We start from the raw sequence: 19,781 nt of genomic DNA on the forward strand, positions 1-19,781 counted from the left end.
TTATGATCAACAATTTCGATTGGTGTTCCTCGAGAATTATACGGCGATGAATATAATATTTCACCCGATAGTGTTTTAACCGTAATAGGAAATTTAAGTTTCTTACTTAACGCAGCAACATCATCGATTGATGCGCCATCAACAACTGTCTTTGCCCATGAATTAATTTTATCCAATCTCAATTGAGTCAGACCAGATCCGCGACGGGCATTCCTCATATGTTCGATAACTCGCTCAGCTACGCAGTTTATTTTCGGCGATTCCCTCATCGCAGGTAGATTTTTCACATCAGGATTATTATTCAGCCGATAAATTCCATAAACAACAGCACTAGAAGGATACGCCCTAGCATAATAAGGACCATCAATCCCCAGCAGCAATCCCGGTTTCGAATTTTTATCAAGAACAACATTTTTCTTACCGCCACGTACTGGATCTCGTTTATCACGAATAATCCAAGTATCATCGGGCATTTGTGCAATAAATTTTATTCCGAAAATAAATCTCTCTTCTTTGTGTGAATTTTTTATATGTTCGATTATCTTTTTCGCTCGCTCCAGATTCATCGTAGCATCAACAAAGTTAGTTTTCCATGTCGACCAAACATGAATCGCTCCATCATCAAAAAATTCCTTCTTCGCACTATCAACTTCAGGAATGATATATTCTGCCTCATCGAGATCAAATAAATCCATTATTATATTTTAGACAAATATCTAAATATAATGAAGCAATGCGCGTGGATAACAGTTGGATCAACAAAATCATGTAACAAATCCTGCAGAGGTGAATATTGTGGCGCTCATATATACGAAATTCGACGAGGTAACAAAGGACCACAGCGATGTTTAGTTTGTCAAGTTGGCATTCGAGGAAAGACAAGATTATGTTTCTCCTGTGGAGGGAAAAAATATCGTGAGTTACGGAGATATTATGAGAAAAGATCCTCCTCGGTAATAAAATGCGAAGAAGATTATATTAATCGTTTCAAAGCAAATTTCGATTTAAATAAAGAGAATATCATATATGGAAATGAAATCAGCGATTCCCATGAGTGAATATAAATCGCATCCCATCATCGAAGGTTACGAAGCATCTGAGGATGGTAATGTCAGAAACATCAAAACAAAGAAACGTGTTGGTAGTATTTGTAATTCGGGATATCTCAAATTTACAGTCCATAAAAGAAATGAAAGAACAGAATGTTATTCGAATCATAGATTTATATTCGAATGCTACAAAGGACCAATAGAGAGAGGACTTGTTATCGACCACATTGACGGTAATAAACTTAACAATAAACTTTCCAATCTGCGCGCGGTAACCCAGAGTGAAAATTCAAGATTTGGTAATAACCGTGGATTTCCTAATTATTCGAGGACTGTTAAATCAGTGAATCAAGCAACAGGTGAGGAAATCGCGTTTACATCGATGTCTGCAGCAGCAAAATATTTCGTTATTGACTCGCATTCAGTAAAACGAGTGGCAGAAGGAAAATACAACGCAACATTTTCTTATGATGCTGATTCGTGGATCAAATTCTCCTATGTACCAATAATATTTGATTCGGAGAGTGACGAAGAATAATTGAATATCTCCGCAAAACAAAAAAAAAGATTAATTTTGAAAATTTCCCTGGATTTTATTTATTTTTTTCCCCCAGAAATATTTCTGGGATACAGATTTGGAAAATCTCACTTGCGATTTAAAAATCAGGAATCAGAGATTCTCACGATTTCACCAAAAGATTGATACTTACAGTTTCTCCTCGTATATCAAGTAAATTTCCTTTCTGATCCGTTAGTTTGAAATTTATTCTTGACAAAAATCGATTATGACATCGCAGGTAAAACGGATTCATTGGCTCCTTGATTATCAAATAACCGGGAGATGCGCTAGGTGAAAATGAATACAATACAAATCCCTGATTCGCTTGATTCGACACTGACGAATCAACATTATAACTACCCTCGACAACATCCGCGTGAAGATAAATCGCGATAACATCCGTTATATTAACGATACCCGGCGAGATATGTCGTCCAAGTTTGGAAGGATCATTGTTGTGTTTAAGAATCAATTCTGAATGTATTTTTTTGGTCCATGCGGTATATAATTTCGGAAATAAATCATCAATGGTATCAGTGACGGATTTTCTCATCGCATCAAAATCAGAATTGGGAAATTTGAAATTTGGCAGTGTTTCCTCGGTTAATTCAAATACTCTCATGAATTTTTGTTTCTCACCCGAGTTCTTGATCAACTCGAATTTGCTAATAGGAAGAACATAGTCGGCAATTGATATATCGTCGACTATCGCCCGAATAAACATATCATGATAATATTCAATATCATTCGCAAGTTGATTTAAAATTTTCACGTGCTTTATAATTTCGCTACATGAACTAGATTTATTTAGGATGCATTCATGAAATGATCCTCGCAATAAATTTAATTGTAATTCGTGTTCTTGAATAAACTCGTCTAATGTTCTTCTTACCAAGATACCGTCTATGGGGGCTATTATCCTGTTAATGTGGGTAGCGTCGAAGATTTTCACATCTGGGGGGATTTTAGGAAGAGGCAACCATGAGAGAATTCTTTCGTTAATAAAAGTGAAAGCGAACATTACCAGGTTAAATTTGTGGTTATTCATGAGATTGATGGCGCTGTGGATCAAAGGTTTGTGTTTGATATCTCCATACCATCCTTCGTCGGTTGTAAAATCTTCCTTTTTTGGTTCCGGTAGTTCTGGAATTGCCTCCTCATACCAACCTGGAATAATAACATCCGATTTCTTTGGTTTTATCAGAGGTGCAACCTCGGGCCAACCTAATACGGTTCTAATCGACGATTGGTAAATATCAACAATATACGGCGATTTTACTTCGATGATCGATGACAATGTTGGATCATGTGAAGATATCTTTATTCCCGGAGTAGCATCGCCGGTTAAATTTGATATTCTAGTGGTAAACTCATTATTCAGCTGATCAATTTCGTAACTACCGGTTGGTATACCAACGACGATCCAATCGGGAGTTCCATCGGGTTTATTTTTATTTGCAAAAACAAGTGAATTATTTGGCATCAAATTACCAAATGATTTCGATCTAACATTAGGCCAGCTATTGTAGACGCGCAATTGTGTTAACGCAATTTCATTAACGCTAATTGGTGTTGAAAAATTAATGCTAAACTCGGGTTTCGTTGAACTTAGCGATATTAACGTTGTTGTCGGCGGTGTCGTGTTTGTCACGATCTGGGCTAACTCGGACATTATTAATATTCATTTGTTCAATCTCCGAGTAAATACTAATCATTGAAGAAAATTCTAGATCGGATATAATACCATCGTTGAGACTTTCAGAAAGTAACAATGATAACTTCGAGTACGCGTCACTAACTTTAGTTAGTTTACTTTTGTACGATGATAACTTTTCACTTGTGCACGAGGATATCTTTTTTGCGATGATATTAAGAACACCCGCGATTGCTGTTGTTGACGAGATTATTATTGTTGCAACGATTGGCGCTATCATTGTTACCGCGGATAGAATTATTCCTGCACCAGCGACCACAGCAGATACCGCGTACACTGCAACATCAATGATAACTAATTTGCGCTGGTATTTATTTATTTTTGTTTGATAATCGTCAAGTTGTTTTCGTAACGAATCCTGCCATGATCGCGCAAGATTGTAACGGTAATCAGATGCGGTCATTTATTAATCTACGATATCAATTGCATAATTACTTCCTATATTCGGCTAAATATTCGAAAACTATACTATAACCAAACGGTCCCATATTGGTTCTATCTGGTGGTTCCAGCACAAATATATGATCATGACCTTTGTGCATAATATAATTAAAATTTTCTCCGTGGGTGCTACGACTAGATTTTACCTTAAAATTTGCCATAGATTGAATAAATATTCGATAATATCCACTAATTGGCGGGTTAAATGTAAATGTGTTATTCACGGGTGTCCACCATGCCTCTTTTCGTATCTCTACCACAAATGGCACACTGCAGGTAAGATTTTTTGTTTCTACTTCCTCTGGTATCGAAATTCGCGATAATCTTCCAAGGTTCATTGACGATATTTTTGTTTTTAAATCTTGAATTTTTTCGTCGTACGTTGATGTATCTAACTTTTGACGCGCTAATTCACGTACCACGTTAATTTCATCGTTGATGGATTTTATTTGTACTTGCATCGCGTTAATCCCCCTGGTAAATTCAGGAACAACAACATTGCCGAGTTTAATAATTTCCTCGTTGATTTTTTTGTTGAGATCGTCGATCGATGGTTTCTGGCTCATCAAGATATTTACTTCGTTAATTTCGGCAAGAATACCAGTAATTTCCTCGTTGATTTTTTTTATTTTCTCGCTAAGATCGTCATCGGTTTTTTTATCTGATACGAAGGAAGTATCAGTTGATGTTTTTATATTCTCGTCAAATTTTTTGCTAAATTTATCTAAAGCATCGTCAAGTTTTTTAAGGTCGTTATTTAACCTGTTAAGTCTTTTTGTCATTCTATCCTGAAGATCGTCGTGTAATGCTTTATCGGCCTTCAGGGGTAACTTTGCTATAATATCGGCGATATCAGCAATAGATTTTAATACCATCTCCGATTGGCGAGTAAATTGACTAATGTGATCGCGGTATTCGTCTCGCTTGATTATGTCAGTTATTTTAACGTTGCTAGTTTGTAATCGCCCTTCGGTATTTTGAAAAACAGCAACTTCGCCAGGATCAACTTCTGACAGTGATAAAAGATTGTTAATATCGCTCTTGGTTGCAAACTTTGATGTATCGATGTCGACTACGTCTTTTTTTTCTTTCCTAAAGAGAGATCTACCGTAAATGTCAACCATGATATTTATCTACGGTATATTCAAATAAAATTTTGCGATAAGGTTTGGATGATTTTGAAATTTCATCAAGGACATTAATTGTCTCCCGGCCGCATATTGGTGGATCTACTAGTGTTTGTGTTGGAAGTGTTGAATACCAAACTGGAAGTTTTAATTTTGACACATATTTGATAAATTCATTCGGCGGTGCTAATCCGTATGAATCGAAATAGATGATTTCGCGAGGATTAATCGCATACGCAACCCAGTGAGTTCCAGGACCGGAATTTTTATCGAGATTTATTATTCCTGTCTCGGTTGAATTTGGTTTGTCCGGTAGTTGATCTCGCATAAATACGCCTCTGAAAAATTTTATTTTCTTTTTTTTTGCTTCACTGATTAAATCTAAATTTGAGGTTGGTAAGCTCGACTTAACCCGGATCCGTACGGGGGTCGTCTTAGGTAAAGGCCGGATCCTTGTCGTTGTTGCTGCGTCATCATTTTTGCGAGAAGAAGGGGTAGGAGAAGTCCGCCCTTTTTTTTACGATATCCCTTTCCCATAATTTTTCCAACAACTTTTCCTGCTATTGCAGAACCCGCCCCACCAAGTGCACCTAATCCTACTGCCTTCGCACCTGCTATTAACGCGGGTATAAGCGCGGCCAATGGAAAAAAACCACCTACTTTGATCATATCTCTGATTGCACCTATTGAGAGATTCAGACGAATACCAGTATTTGCCGATCTGGCTTTGGTGAAATGTCCGTGTTGATTTTTAGTTAACGATAGTTTGTTAGGTCCACCGTGAAGTTGATTACTTTTCAAAGTTAAACTTAAACCTCGTCGCGCTGCTGTTGCTGATTGAAGTTTTTTCACCTGACCGGGGGTCAGAGTTACACTAACGTGATCGTATGGCATATTAATAATCACTTTATCTAAATTTAGAATTTGTTACATGTTCTCTACGGGCGCGTCAATAACTCTCATTCTACCACTGATACCCTCCAGGATCATCGTTCTATCACTGAGAATTACTGCGATTGCTCTTGCTGGTCCTCCTGTGTTAATTCTGGCTTTGAAATGAATATCAACAACCGACTGCTTTACTAAATCGAGATGTTCCAGGGAAAAATAATAGATAGGATAGAGTGTATTAAAATCTAGTTGTGATATTTGCAATCCGGTATCAATATTTTGATCGCGTCCCATAAAACTTAGTAATCGATGATACGCGCGTGCCGTGGAATTGGTGGTATAATCGATGGCTATTTCCTCGGTTGGCTCCTGTTGGCCATTTATTCTTAATGATATGTTTGTTGCCCCAAATCGATCAAATATCATGTGACTATGCAGTTGATCATTTCTATCTACAGATTGAAGGGCAACAAAGATATGTCTAGGTGCAGAAGAACCTTGTTGTGAAGCAATTCGCCAGGTAAATATTCCGTTAATATCAATATCGTAGGAGTCAGTCATAGTTGTCAGCCAGGACATAACGGATTTTCCACCTTGATTCATAAATGATAATAATTTTTCTTCTATGATCATCGATGGTGTTATTGCTGGCATCCACAAGGTAATTCTTTCAAGGACAACTTTGCCGATATCAAGGGGATCTACACTTGCACCTCGCCAGATGGCTCTGTCATCATTGACATCTCGAACGAAAGATATCGTATGCTTCGCTCCGTAAATAACTTTTCTGAAATGTCTACAAAATCCAAAAATATGAGATAACGGAATTGCGCAGGAAAATCTTAAACTCGGACCAACCAACATAAGTTTTCGCGTGGCAAATCCGAGATTGTAATTGTCATTGACGCCAGTTATTAAAGCCATCTGGGTGGCTGGTGCTATACCAGTGTTATCCATTGGTATAGCGATGTTATACCGATTATGTTCAGCTTCATTAGAATTATCCTTGGCAAACATCATACTAGGACCGGCTGATCTGGTAAAATCATCCGAGTATCTTGCTAGTCCTATGATCGTCGTTGCTATATCAACATTATTCGTGATTGACTCAATCTCTTTTCCATCGATCATGTAAGTGGCACTCTTGAATAATGACATAATGCCGTTATTGACAAATCCAACTTTAAAATCTGCTCCAAAGTTGGTATCGTTGGCTCTAACAAGCCTTCCAACAAATTCGATATACGCCTCAGATGGAAGAAAATATCTTGTTGTATCGTGGACTTGAATTTCCTTTCGATTTCTTGAATCTGGCTCAACTACCTCGTACGAGAAATACTGGAAATCTCGCATTGATGTATCCATACCTACTGGTTCATCCATGTTAAATACTTCATTTGACACTTGTGAGAACATTTATTATTAATAATATCGTCTAAAACGAAGACCATCACCTGAAACGAAACTTGTATTTGCTAGATTTGTCCTAGCAACATTCTGCGCTAGATTTGTATTAGCAACTTCCTGCGCTAGATTTGTTATAGCAGCTTCCTGTGCTAGATCATTTATTTTTTTATTTGCCGCATCATTTATGGCCTTACTGACTTCAGGTGGCATTTCTCTGGTAATGGGTAATTTGACGGGTTGCTTTTTACGTACTAAACTTAATATTTTATCTTTGATAGCGTTGAAGCCTTTACTGGCCAAATTACCGATACCAGAAATGGCAGTCTCGCCGATCTTTCCTATCGCTTTCAACCCAAATTGCTTAATCACGGGTCCAATTTTAGGTATTACTCGCGTGACAAGACTTCCAACGATATCGCCGAATCCATTACCGTGAATATATTTGTATACTGGCAATCGAGAGTTTACTATGCGGACCTGTCTTGGTCTGCGCTGATGTTTGTGAATAATCATATTATTTCAATTATGTTGATTTAATCGATGAGTTCATCGACAAACTCCTTATAAATGTGAGAATCGATGATACCACCACGGAATAATCGCTGACAAATATCTGATGCTTCGTTGACTATCTCACGGGAGTTATTTCCGGCTCGCTTTCCTCCGATTAATACTTCGAGGCGAGATACATCGTTGACAACACTGTCAGGACAAACTGAATATCCATATCCTTTTCCTGATTTTTTTTCTGGAGATTCCAATGGCGTTACGTAGAATACTTCATCTGACGGCGATGAAGATGTCCCTGACGACGATAATCCTGACAGTGTTGAAGATGTCCCTGACAATGACCTTGGTGGCAAATCCCCTGCAGGACTATCTTGTTTAGGATATTTTTCCCTTATAGTAAGAAGATTACTAATATAAGCCTTTTCAGGAGTACCACTACTTTCAGGTGGCGAACTTTTAGGTGGCAAAATTTCCTTACCTGTAGGTAATGAAAGGAGAGTGGGACGAGGAGGAAGAGGTTGTAATAAAGTAGAAATTTCTTCAGGTGATGGTTCGAGTTTGGGGTATATTAATTTAGAAATAAGTTCCTCTGTTGGATTATAATATTTTTTAGGACTATCTTTTTTAGGTGTTGCTGAAATTGATGTTCTTGTTTTTCCTTGTGATAACTTTACTCTCTGTTTATGAACATCTTCTGTAAATTTCTCAAAATCTTCATCGGAATATCTTACTGGTTTTCCTAAACTACCAAAATACATCATCGCATACCAATCAATTGTGTTAACTTTATCAGCATCAAATTCTTTTCGCAAAAATAATCTTTTATTTTCCGTAGAATCATCCGCAGCCATTTGAACTACTGAATCATAGTTGCGAGTTAAATGCAACATGTTTGTATTCAAATAATTATCCGCTGTTACACTAGGATCAATTTTAAACACACTACTAGCCGGTGATGATTTATATTTAGGTACAATTATCGGTTCATCACTCTGATCTTTTTTCCTTCTTGATTTTCTTTCCTTTTTCTGAGGTGGAGTTTTTTCTTTTGGTCTAGCTCCTAATTCCTCTGGTTGAAATATTGGCTCCTGTGGTTGAATATCTTCCTGTGGTGCTGCTTTTCTTCCTCGTGTTTTAGTTTTTTCTTTTCTTTCTTGTTGTTTTCTTTCTTTCTCTTGCTGTTTTCTTTCTTTCTCTTGCTGTTTTCTTTCTTCCGCCATTTGTTTATTATGACCATATCTATCGTCTGCTGCTGCCATAAATCTTCTAAAAGATGGATCCCTTTCACTCGCTTGCGTTTTTCCATCATAAATTCTAAATAACATACTAAACCAACTTTTACGAGTTGGATATCTTCCTCTTCCTATATCAGACAAATAATCATTTCGAATACTGAACATATCTTCAGCAAGTTGACCAAATTGATCTAAACTATATATCGTAGATAGCGGTTGTGATATTATATTCCATCCCTCATCGGTGAAATTTTCTCTTAAATCATCGATATCAAATTTCATTTTTTTTACTCCAGGTTTTCTCCCTCTAGGTCTTGCTTCAGTTTTTCCTTTACGACCTACTTTAAAGGCAATTGCAGGTTGTCCACCCTGTTGCGCTGCCGCTGCTGCTATTGCTAATCGATCGGGTAATGTTCGTGATTGCTCCTCAATACCTTTCAACGCACGAAAAATTCCACGTTTTCTGGCTTCCTCATCTTCCTTATCTTTTTCGTCACCATATACAGTTTGTTCAATTGTTTTAGTAACTGGCTTCAACCATTTTGCCGAAGTTTCTAAAATTCCATGTTGCATATCTTCGTAACCACGAACATTTTTCTTAAATAATTGTTTTGTCGGAATAAACTTCTTTAATGCCGCTAATTGCTCTCGCGCTAATCTGGCAGAATGAGGTTCTCCAACTGTGCTAACTTTTCGACTCATCTTATTTTCAAAGATATTGTTTTATTGTGAAATAAAATTAATATCCGCAGCCCACCATAATTCAATTATGGCACAAACAAATTTTACAATACCCCCCCCAAAAAAATGCTGTTTTTTTTTATGCCTAAAAATGCACTTTGGGTTGAAATTTTGCGGATTAATTTGCGTAGGAGGGTTTATTTTTGAATTCTGAGGGTTCTACGGATAAATGTTTGGTGGGAGGGTTAAATTTATCTGAGCCACCTGGTCTGTACACCCTCCCTGCTGCTGACATAAATGTATCTTCTGCCATTTATTTTCATGACATTCATCAATATTAGCCTAGCATTGAAGTGTGTGTGTGTGTGTGTGTGTGTGATTTACATTTTTAGCGTAGCTTTAACAATTTTTCAGTCATATCGCTACAGTATCTTGAATGTAACAGTGTATAGTGATGTCTAGCTCTGGGACATTATGCCACCTACATGTAGCATCATATCCCATCAAATCACATTATGCTGACACCAAGCCGTGAAGTCCTAACAGAGCCCTTAATGCTAAGCGCTTAGCGAGGCAGTTGTTAGTACCATTCTTATAAGTCTTTGGAATATCTCGGCCAGGGCTAAAACGCACGACCGATGGCATCCGATGCAGACGCTCCAACCACTAGGCCACCGGAGCGGTCCCTTAACACTGAAGTACTTCGCCGGTCGAGTCAAGCAGTGGCGTCACTCGGGTTGGTGTCCCCCAGTACGGTAGCTCATGGTGTCACCCCCATGGTCCTCCTTCCGTAACAGACCATACAGAATCCTTAGTAATGTCAGTTTGGTGTCACCCCCTCTGATGGTGTCACCCGGTGCAGTCCGCACCCCCGCATCCCCCTAGCGACGCAATTGCTGTGCCTGCTAGTCATGTATTTAACTATGATCGGTTATCCGCTTATGAAATCCGACTAGACCGAGCTGTGTGTGCTCTGTAAAATTTGCAATTTTTCATTTTGGTGTCACCCCTTCTGAGATGGTGTCACCCGGTGCGGTCCGCACCCCCCGCACCCCCCTAGCGACGCCACTGGAGTCAAGGATTATTTTGAAAATGATGAAAATTATTTGGAGACTAATATATGATCTTGTAGATAAAAATTAGTTTGAACAATTGTTGCCTCACAGTAAATAAAATAAATAAACCATGGTTCCGTGGAACACTAGATCTCGCCATATTCGGCCGCAGCCTACATCCTTTATGTTGATTAATATATTCTCCCTTTTCATGCCACGTAAAAGCATGCAGTAAGTATGTACTCTACATTGCTTTTAATGGGTAGCGTATTCCATGATGAGTACGACCGTCGCATTTCGGGACAATACATTCGATAGTGTCAACAAAAAATAAGTTAAATGTAAGAATTCAAGTCTACACTGAAGCACGAAACATTGATACATATGCCAAAGTCTGTCTGAATAAATACTTCTACCTAGTTTACAAACTTAAAGACCTAATAATGTTTCCTACCTTAAATATTCTCAACCTTTTTTTTCTGTTTTCTAATTTCATGGTGTTTGTTTTTATAATCATATCATTATATATGTTTTTTTATCTTATAGGTGTTGTATAATGTTGTAAAGCGCTTAGAGCTTCTGAAGATTAGGCACTATACAAAGTCCTCATTATCATCATTATTATTATTATTATTATTATTATTATTATTATTATTATTTATGCTTTGGAGACGAGAGAACATTGTTATGCGGGAACATAATGCTAATTAAACACATCCTACACGTTATTTTTTTAGAAGTTGACTGATGTTAATTCCATTGTATAAATACGGTATAATTCTATTGTATAAACACGGTTTAATTCTACTGTATAAACACGGCATAATTCTATTGTATAAATACGGTATAATTCTATTGTGTAAATACGGTATAATTCTGTTGTATAAATACGGTATAATTCTATTGTATAAACACGGTAAGAAGGATACACATTTTCTTGGATTTCATGCTTAAAAATAGAAACTTTTCAAGGCTTATTCGGCTGTTCAGTATGAGGTTTCATATCAAATTTTTTGATGTTTATCCAGTCATTTCTTGCAATGTAATGCTTGAAAAACCGAGATATTGCATACAGATTGCTGGACAAAAGCATAGACTGTGATGAAAGCTGTTAAACAACTATGTGGGCGGGTATCAAGGTGAGATAAAAAGACCAGTAAGGAAGTATTCTTCACTTAAATAAATAGCATGCTTGCACTATGCCAATACTATAAAACTATTTGTATCCTTGGGGTGCCGGTATATTTTGGGATTCCTTCGAACAACAAATTGACATATCTAAATACCAAATGAGTTGAATAATAATGGTCGATAAGATGGCCTCAACGCAAACCCTAACCTACAGCAGACGAACTTTACGAAAAGGTAAGTGCAAATCAGTGAATCATAAAATAAAGGTCACACTGACCTTGTTATCACCGATGGATATATTAATCCACATGATGCAATTATTATTATTATTATTATTATTTATTTTTTTAATTTTTTTTTTTGGGGGGGGATAATGTTCTTAGATTTTAATGACAGACGCTTGTTACATTTCAGACCCATAAACTGCAGTTAAATTAATAAATCATAAAGCTGCTACTTTAATCCGGAAAGGTGAATATTCATGATGCTGGAAGGAATTACGAAAAAAGTAACCATTACACAATTTACTGCCTACTTAATCATAAGAATGTATCCTAAATAATCCACGCCATACGGCACTGTTCTTTTTTTTTCGGGGGGGGGGGGGAGGACTAGTATTTACTGTACATCGCTGTTTTCAGACGTACAGTGGATACCTTGTTTATGTGCAAGACTTGAAATAAATTGGGTTCTTTTCAAGTGCATCTGTACAGATTCAACGTGGTTTACTTTGTGTTCATTTGAGAGCTAACTAAGAAAGGAGGGCAGTAGGCAATGTATTTTCCTATTGTTTTTTGACGATATGTGATCCATTCGTATACTGCAGCTTTCATCAATATAAAATATTGATCTCTTTGCTTGTCTCTGACTGGCTGTACAAAGGAGCAGTCATTTATGCAGTAGAAATCCCATATGTTCAAGTAAGGGTTTTGGGGGCGCTCACCAGTTATTATGTACTTTCGAAAGAGTGACGTATGTAATGTGAAGTTGTTTGCTTTTGAAACATGCACAGTAGAGACAATGTTGGCATACCTTTATGCTACTTTGATGCATTGTGGCTTACATTTATTTGGATATTGTACTTGTGGGAACTGTACATGATTTAAGTACACTGCTAACTAAAATAACTGTTCCCATGTCCTCAAAAAATCAACCTGAACTAGTCTAAAGTACACTATCTTTAACAGCTATTAAAATAGAGAAAATTAGTTTTGCCAGACTAGACAATACAGCGTCTGAAAGTGAAAATAATGAATTACCTACCATATAAAATGTAATAAAAAGAGTTATCTGATCTTTTTTAAACAATTTACGTCCGAGGAAACCGTGGAAATATTTTTCTTTAAAATTCTAACCCTCCCTATGCAAAATACAAAACTGTAGAGCGCCACTGCAATTTGATTAATAAAACGAGATCTACGACATAACGGAGACCATGCAATGGTGACTTTGGGAATTCACGGTTCTCTAATTTTTAGCTACCAAAGGGTTGCATTTCGCATTTTATACTTGAGAGAAATATCGTTCGCAACATGTTCCGAATGACGTCCCTCACATTCAGAAGCGTGAACGCAGAAATTCGATTGGTGAATCAACATGATAACAGAACATGACATTGTATCGATGCCCATCAGATCTGTTTATTATTGTCGTCTTTCCAGGAAGAGGGATTTCACAATCATTAACATCCAACGACTACTTTGATCTGATGCCGGTCTCCGCATACGAGTCTATTCAGTTGTGATTTGTTTCATGCAACAAGTTAACCCTAAAATTACACATGCATAAACAATTCAAAATGTATTCCATATAACATAACGACCTTGAAAATGTGCACTCGGGCAAGACACTATCTATCGATATCCTTACTGTGTTCAACGCCACTTTTCAGCACAAAATAGGTTCTACATGGCGTTCAGTATATGTGCACTCGGGCAAGACACTATCTATCGATATCCTTACTGTGTTCAACGCCAATTTTCAGCACAAAATAGGTTCTACATGGCGTTCAGTGGAAAAAAAAACCTGCAAATCCCGAGAAGAATCACCAAACCACAGGAAACTACCAGCAAATTTTCTCACATACCCACGCAGGTCGAGCCGAGACACGAACCCACGCTGAGAGAAGTGAGAAATCACTGATCTGCAAAGGCGAGCGTCTTGGACCAAATTCATAACACCGAAATATTATATTCTAAAACATGATAAATAAAATATGTGTATTTTTATGAGGAATTTATTTCTTTAATTGAGATGTGTACTCTTGTTGAGAAAACTTGTAAAATTCTGTAATATTCCAGTTTTTTGATCGATTAACCTTTTGAGCAATAAAACGGCTCATTCATTCTCACTTCGCGACCACTTTTTAACTATTCTTTAGATCACGCGTTATCAGGATTGAAGCACTAGAAATATGAACGAAGTGAAACTTAGAGGTGGAGCCCACCTATGGGTTGTTTTCACAGACAACACTATTGAGTACACAAATACCCACAATGCAACGCGCGTACACCTTGGTTGGGTGACCTCTCAATATCCACATGATGCACTACTGCTCGAAGGCTAGTTCCGCATTTGATAGCTTTTACCTTGTTTATGAGGGCGCTCACCAGTTAATATGTACTTTTGAGAGAGTGATGTATGTAAGGTGAAGTAGTTCGCATTTAAAACGTGCACAATGGAGAGAATGTTGGCATACCTCTATGCTACATTAATGTAATGTGGATGATATTTCTTTGGATATTGGAAATTGTACATGATTTAAGCACACTGTTAACTGAAATGACTGCTCCCTTGTGCCAAAAAATCAGCCTGAATTAGTCTAAAGTACACTATACATATCAGCTATTAAAATAGGGAAAATGAATTTTGCCAGACTAGACAATACCAGCTTCTGAAAGTGCAATGAATGAATTACCAAATATATAAAATGTAAAAAAAAGTTATCGGCTCTTTTTTATACAATTTACCTCTAAGTTCAGGAAGTGAAAATGACCATATAGAGCTAGCACTTTTTTGAAAGGTGCACATCCGAAGTAAGGCCAAGCTGTATACTCTATAACCCATAGTACACCCATCAATCATACATCAAAATAAAGGGAATTAAAGTTTCTTTCAATTATTCCTAAGATATACAAGGTCTTTTATAAATGGCTAGTATAACCAGTGAGGAAAGCTTGGGAACTTCTTTTTCTTTAAAATTCTAACCCTCCCTATGTAAAATACGAAACTGTAGAACACCACCTTAAGCGTTCTCCAGCTGTTACATTAACATTTAAAAATACACGCTTGGGAGTTTGTCATTGCTCTTTACGAATAAGAATAGAATAAGAATAGAATAGGTAGAATAGGCAATAGCAACTCTATCGTAAGCGGTGACTAATGGAAATAGGAACTGCGATGATGCAGTACCTTTTTTCTTCTTAAAATGTCGATTTCACGAACTAAAGGGTGCGGGTTCGAATCCTGATATAGGATCAGCCTGAGTCGGATATGATGGTGTATATTTGGGCAACGCACTTTATTCTGAATGCGTCGGCACTAAAGAAGCTACTTGTGTTACTGTCCTGTAAGAAAACACGGCACCCAACTAGCTCAGGGAAAAGTGCAAACCTTTCCGAAAAGACGGTACTTTGAAGTAGGGTGAGCAGCACTAGCTCAGTTGGTAGAGCTTCGGACACGTAATCAAAGGGTCACATGTTCAATACAGCCTGTACCAGCCTGGGTCAGCTGATTTGTTGTGTACTTGGGAAATGCATTTAGCTCTCATTTCCTCTACCCGATAAAGACAATAACGTGTAAGTGCCATTAAATCCAACAAACGTTTTGAATAGATCTCAATTTTTGGTTAGGTTGGGGTTTCATACCATGTGTATGAAATGTTTTAACTCTAACAAGTGCCCTGTTAAAAAAAGCAGTAGATCAGTCTAATGTACTTTCATTCGAATTTCTTCAGTTGATAAAGTTCAATTTGTATCGACTCTTATCTGGAAGTTATTATTAGTTAGTACGTGCAGCCAGTTTTACTTAGAAAAATTTAAGCTTTGCAAGATTATACATTTAAATGGATGCTTAAAGCATTTGTTTATCTAAGTAACAGAAATAAAATAGATATAATGTAAGAGTACACATACTTACGTATTTGTAATGAATGTGTTAAAGTTAATGTGAAACGTGGTAGATATGAGAGAGAGAGAGAGAGAGAGAGAGAGAGAGAGTTGCCTGCCTTTTGATCTTTTCAGACTAGCAAACGTCATTCACTATCCCATCTGTATACCCCATATTACCACCTTACCTAATACAGTGTTAGCCAAATAATGGTCTTCTATTGTTAAGGTCGACAATTGAAATACTGTACTCGGCTCAATAAGAATACATCGCGTCCTGGATTGTAAAACTCGGTGAGCCATGTTCATTACTGACTAAGCATGTACTCTTCGGTTGCAATGTGACACCAATTTGAACCACCACCGTTCCGAACGGTAAGATAATAACATCAAATATTTTGTTTGACAGTGAAATAAACGATTAATTTGGTCAGATTGGACACATTACTGTGTTAGAAAACGGGCTTAAAAAAAAACTACATGCCCAAAAATGTACCGAGTACCAATTCGCAATCCCCATGGTAGACTAGGAAAATCTTGACTGGTGAGTCATTTCTTGTTGTTCTTTTTGTAATCTAAGTTTCCAAAATTAATATTCTCGTCTTAACCTGAAAATTTTGTAAACGTTAAATGTGAAGCATTTTTCTCTAGATAGTGCCTCACTGGTATTTAATAATGTATTTTAACGGATCATGTAAGGAAGTCTTTGTGTAGTTTTACTTGTACTAGGAAAGATAAGATACATACAGCAAGGTAATGTATACCGGTTAAAAAAAAAAACAGTACGTGTGTACTTTATTCCAGATGATTTTACAGGCAACTGAAAGCATTTAAGAAATTGGACACATGGGGAAAAATATTGTATATCAATGGCATGTTTAGTAGCCTGAATTTGAAGACAGGTTGTCCATAGGGTATGGATGCAAATGAGGTTTGCAGTTGAAACTTTTCACCATAAGTAACGATTAGAACCGGTAAATCGACTGACCTAAACACTCAAATATTAAATTGAGTTTCATGAGTCATATCACTGAAAAAAAAAATCATTTTTTGTTTTAATTTCTGAACACACATGCACTACCACTCCCACCAACCTGCTCGACCGAAGCTGTTGTTGTTGTTGGATTTAACGCCATTTTTCAGCACACGATAGGCTATACATGGCGGCCAGTATTAGTGGTGGAGGAAGAACCCGGGAAAAAACCGGAAAGAACCACCGACCCACGAGAAGCTACTTGCAAGCTTTCTCACATACCCACATTGGCCGAATCCGAGACTCGAACCTGCGCAGACAGAGGTGCTCGACCGAAGCACCAACACACTAGTATCCATAGCTGTCATGTGATACTGGTCAGATCCAGCAGCAGAGATGGATTTTCCAACTGATCCTTGCTTCCGGTTCATAAAAATATTCGGTTTACTCCTAAATTATTCACAAAAGAATCACAATTTCTGTATTGTCAGAATCACCTCTCCGTAATACAAAATGCAACACTTCTACATCATAAGATAAGGTTACAGAGAATGCTTAAGTTCAACCACACCATAAACTGATTTATGTTACCATCTTGTGTTCTTTTAAAAGATCATTTTCGTATCTAAATTCGCCACAAAAAGAAGATTCCGATAACGTTTTTTTGGGGGGTAGTTTTTTGTGTTTGTTTTTTTTGGTTTGTTTTTTGTTGGTTTTTTGTTGTTGTTTAGTATTTACACAACTATCGATTTATGTATTTCTTACCATATATTTAATCATATCTACTTGTTTGTTAGTGTTGTTGTTGTTTTTTAGCTTTGGGTTTAACGCCATTTTTCAGAGCGTGATAGGCTGCTCTATACATGGCGGCCAGTATAACTAGTGGAGTAAGAACCGCGAAAAAATACCGGTAAGAATCACCGACTCACGGGAATCTACTGACATGCTTTCCCACATACCCACAACGGTCGAGCCCGAGGCTCGAACCTACGCAGTACCTGGTTTGTAAACGTCATGATTGAATTAAAAACAACGGTGGAATTTTTTTTGATATGGTGAAGCTTCTTTTCCTGGCAATGTTAAAGTGGCCACAAGTACATTTACGTGTTACGCACATAGCTTTCATAAACAGATTAAATCCGGCAAATAAGGGTCAATGACCTGAAAATACCCGGACAATTACGGGTTGTAAACACCTGTTTATAATATAATATACTGGAAAATGATGAAAAACCCATCATATATAACTTTAAATGTAATTTGTATTTTCTCAAATGCCAGCGAGTGGTCAGAGAAATATTACAGGCCTACGATTATCTTATACTTATTGATGGGATAATATTAAAGCATTTTTGACCTTTCGAGGGCGGAAAGGTATCTGCTGGTCTATGTATCACCCGCGTCAAATTCGCACTCGACCGAGACGTTAACATAAAACATGTATCGCATTTCATGGAAAGAATACGTTTGAATTGCAAATACGCTACCCATTTAGTGTCGTGCTGGGCTGAATTATCGTACAAGTCGAGGTGACATACATGAACTGGCATTGTTGAAACAACATAGTTACTTATCTAAAGGGCATCTTTACTATTTCTTTCATTATTTCTACCCCAGGGTAGTTTAATATAAATGTAAATTATGAGAGATATATTAAACAAATATCTTTATATTAATTTAGATACAAACGCCCCAAATTTATATCGCTTGTGATGTTTTGTTTTCGTTGCACTGCAGTGTGTAGAAGCTCAGTTGATTTGAAAGTTGTTTTTACTAGTGATTTGTGTGGAATTGTAAAAGAAAATGTAATAGAAATACTGCTTCACTGAAAAACACATGAAAGGAGCGGACCGCTTAGGTGGCCTAAGTGGTTAGAGCGTACGCCTCATATGGTCGAACCCTGGCCAAGTCATTCCGGAAACTTTAAAAAAATGGTACCAGCAGCTAGCACTATGCCCCAATCAAAGACATCCCTATAAACTGTCATACTGCAGACATGGCAGCGACAGGACTAAAATTGTTAAAGCTATGTTAAAAATCTAAATCACACACACACACACACACACAAGAAGAGAGGGTGGGATAGACACTGTACTTTGTCTGATATTCAATAATCCGGTATCAAATCTTCGAATAAACGTCGGATAAATACTATCAAGCCAATAAGTGCCATTGTTGCATCGATATATGTTTTAAATATATGGTCAAGCAGCACATGCATAAAAAGTGGCAAAACAACGGAAATGACAAGCGCGGCCTTCGTATTATTGTATACCCGATTGCAATTAGATACGAAAAAGAACATTAGTTTATATATATATATATATATATATATATATATATATATATATATATATATATATATATATATATATAGCCACTCTACAGTATGTTAGCATCTACAAAAATGCAATAATTTTACAAATATCAAAGCGAACCGAAGATATCCTTCTTAAAGGATAAGTTTGGTCACCCCTAAATATAAAGTTCTTAACTTCTTTGATGTGTTTGTGTGTGTGTGTGTGAGAGAGAGAGAGAGAGGGAGAGAGAGAAAGTTACCTTGTAACCTTTAAAACCATGAAAAGTTATTTGCTACCCAACCTGTGCCGTACTGAGTACTTATAACACCGACGGTTCGCCAGGTAATGCTCTACTGGTTTGAATGTTGAGAATTTAAATACCCTGCCTGGTATTAAAAAAAAAAAGTGTGCGTTCCACAATGTGACCTGCGGCGCTTACTCATTGTAATAACACTGATTTAACGCACACTTAACTTTGTTAGTATTGATTTTAAGTAAGTCGATAGCCAACGTCAGCCGAGTCTGTTCCGGATGATAAATATAATAAAAATACAATAAATAAATAAATAAATAAATAAATAAAATAAAACCTTAACAGCTCA

General features: G+C 37.1%; 1 protein-coding gene across 2 annotated transcripts in view; it reads right to left on the bottom strand.

The window, feature by feature from the left end:
- Nucleotides 1–19,509, bottom strand: part of LOC149780958 (ATP-dependent translocase ABCB1-like) — a 94,548-nt gene extending 75,039 nt beyond the window's left edge. For both annotated transcript variants that reach the window (XM_089938059.1, XM_089938058.1), the window contains exon 1: nt 19,439–19,509. The gene's annotated coding sequence lies outside the window, so the exon portion shown is untranslated. The remainder of the gene's footprint in view (nt 1–19,438) is intronic.
- Nucleotides 19,510–19,781: the final 272 nt, after the last annotated feature.

Source organism: Sinohyriopsis cumingii, chromosome 16, assembly GCF_028554795.1.
Source record: "Sinohyriopsis cumingii isolate HCF-2022 chromosome 16, ASM2855479v2, whole genome shotgun sequence".
Lineage (NCBI taxonomy): Eukaryota > Metazoa > Mollusca > Bivalvia > Unionida > Unionidae > Sinohyriopsis > Sinohyriopsis cumingii.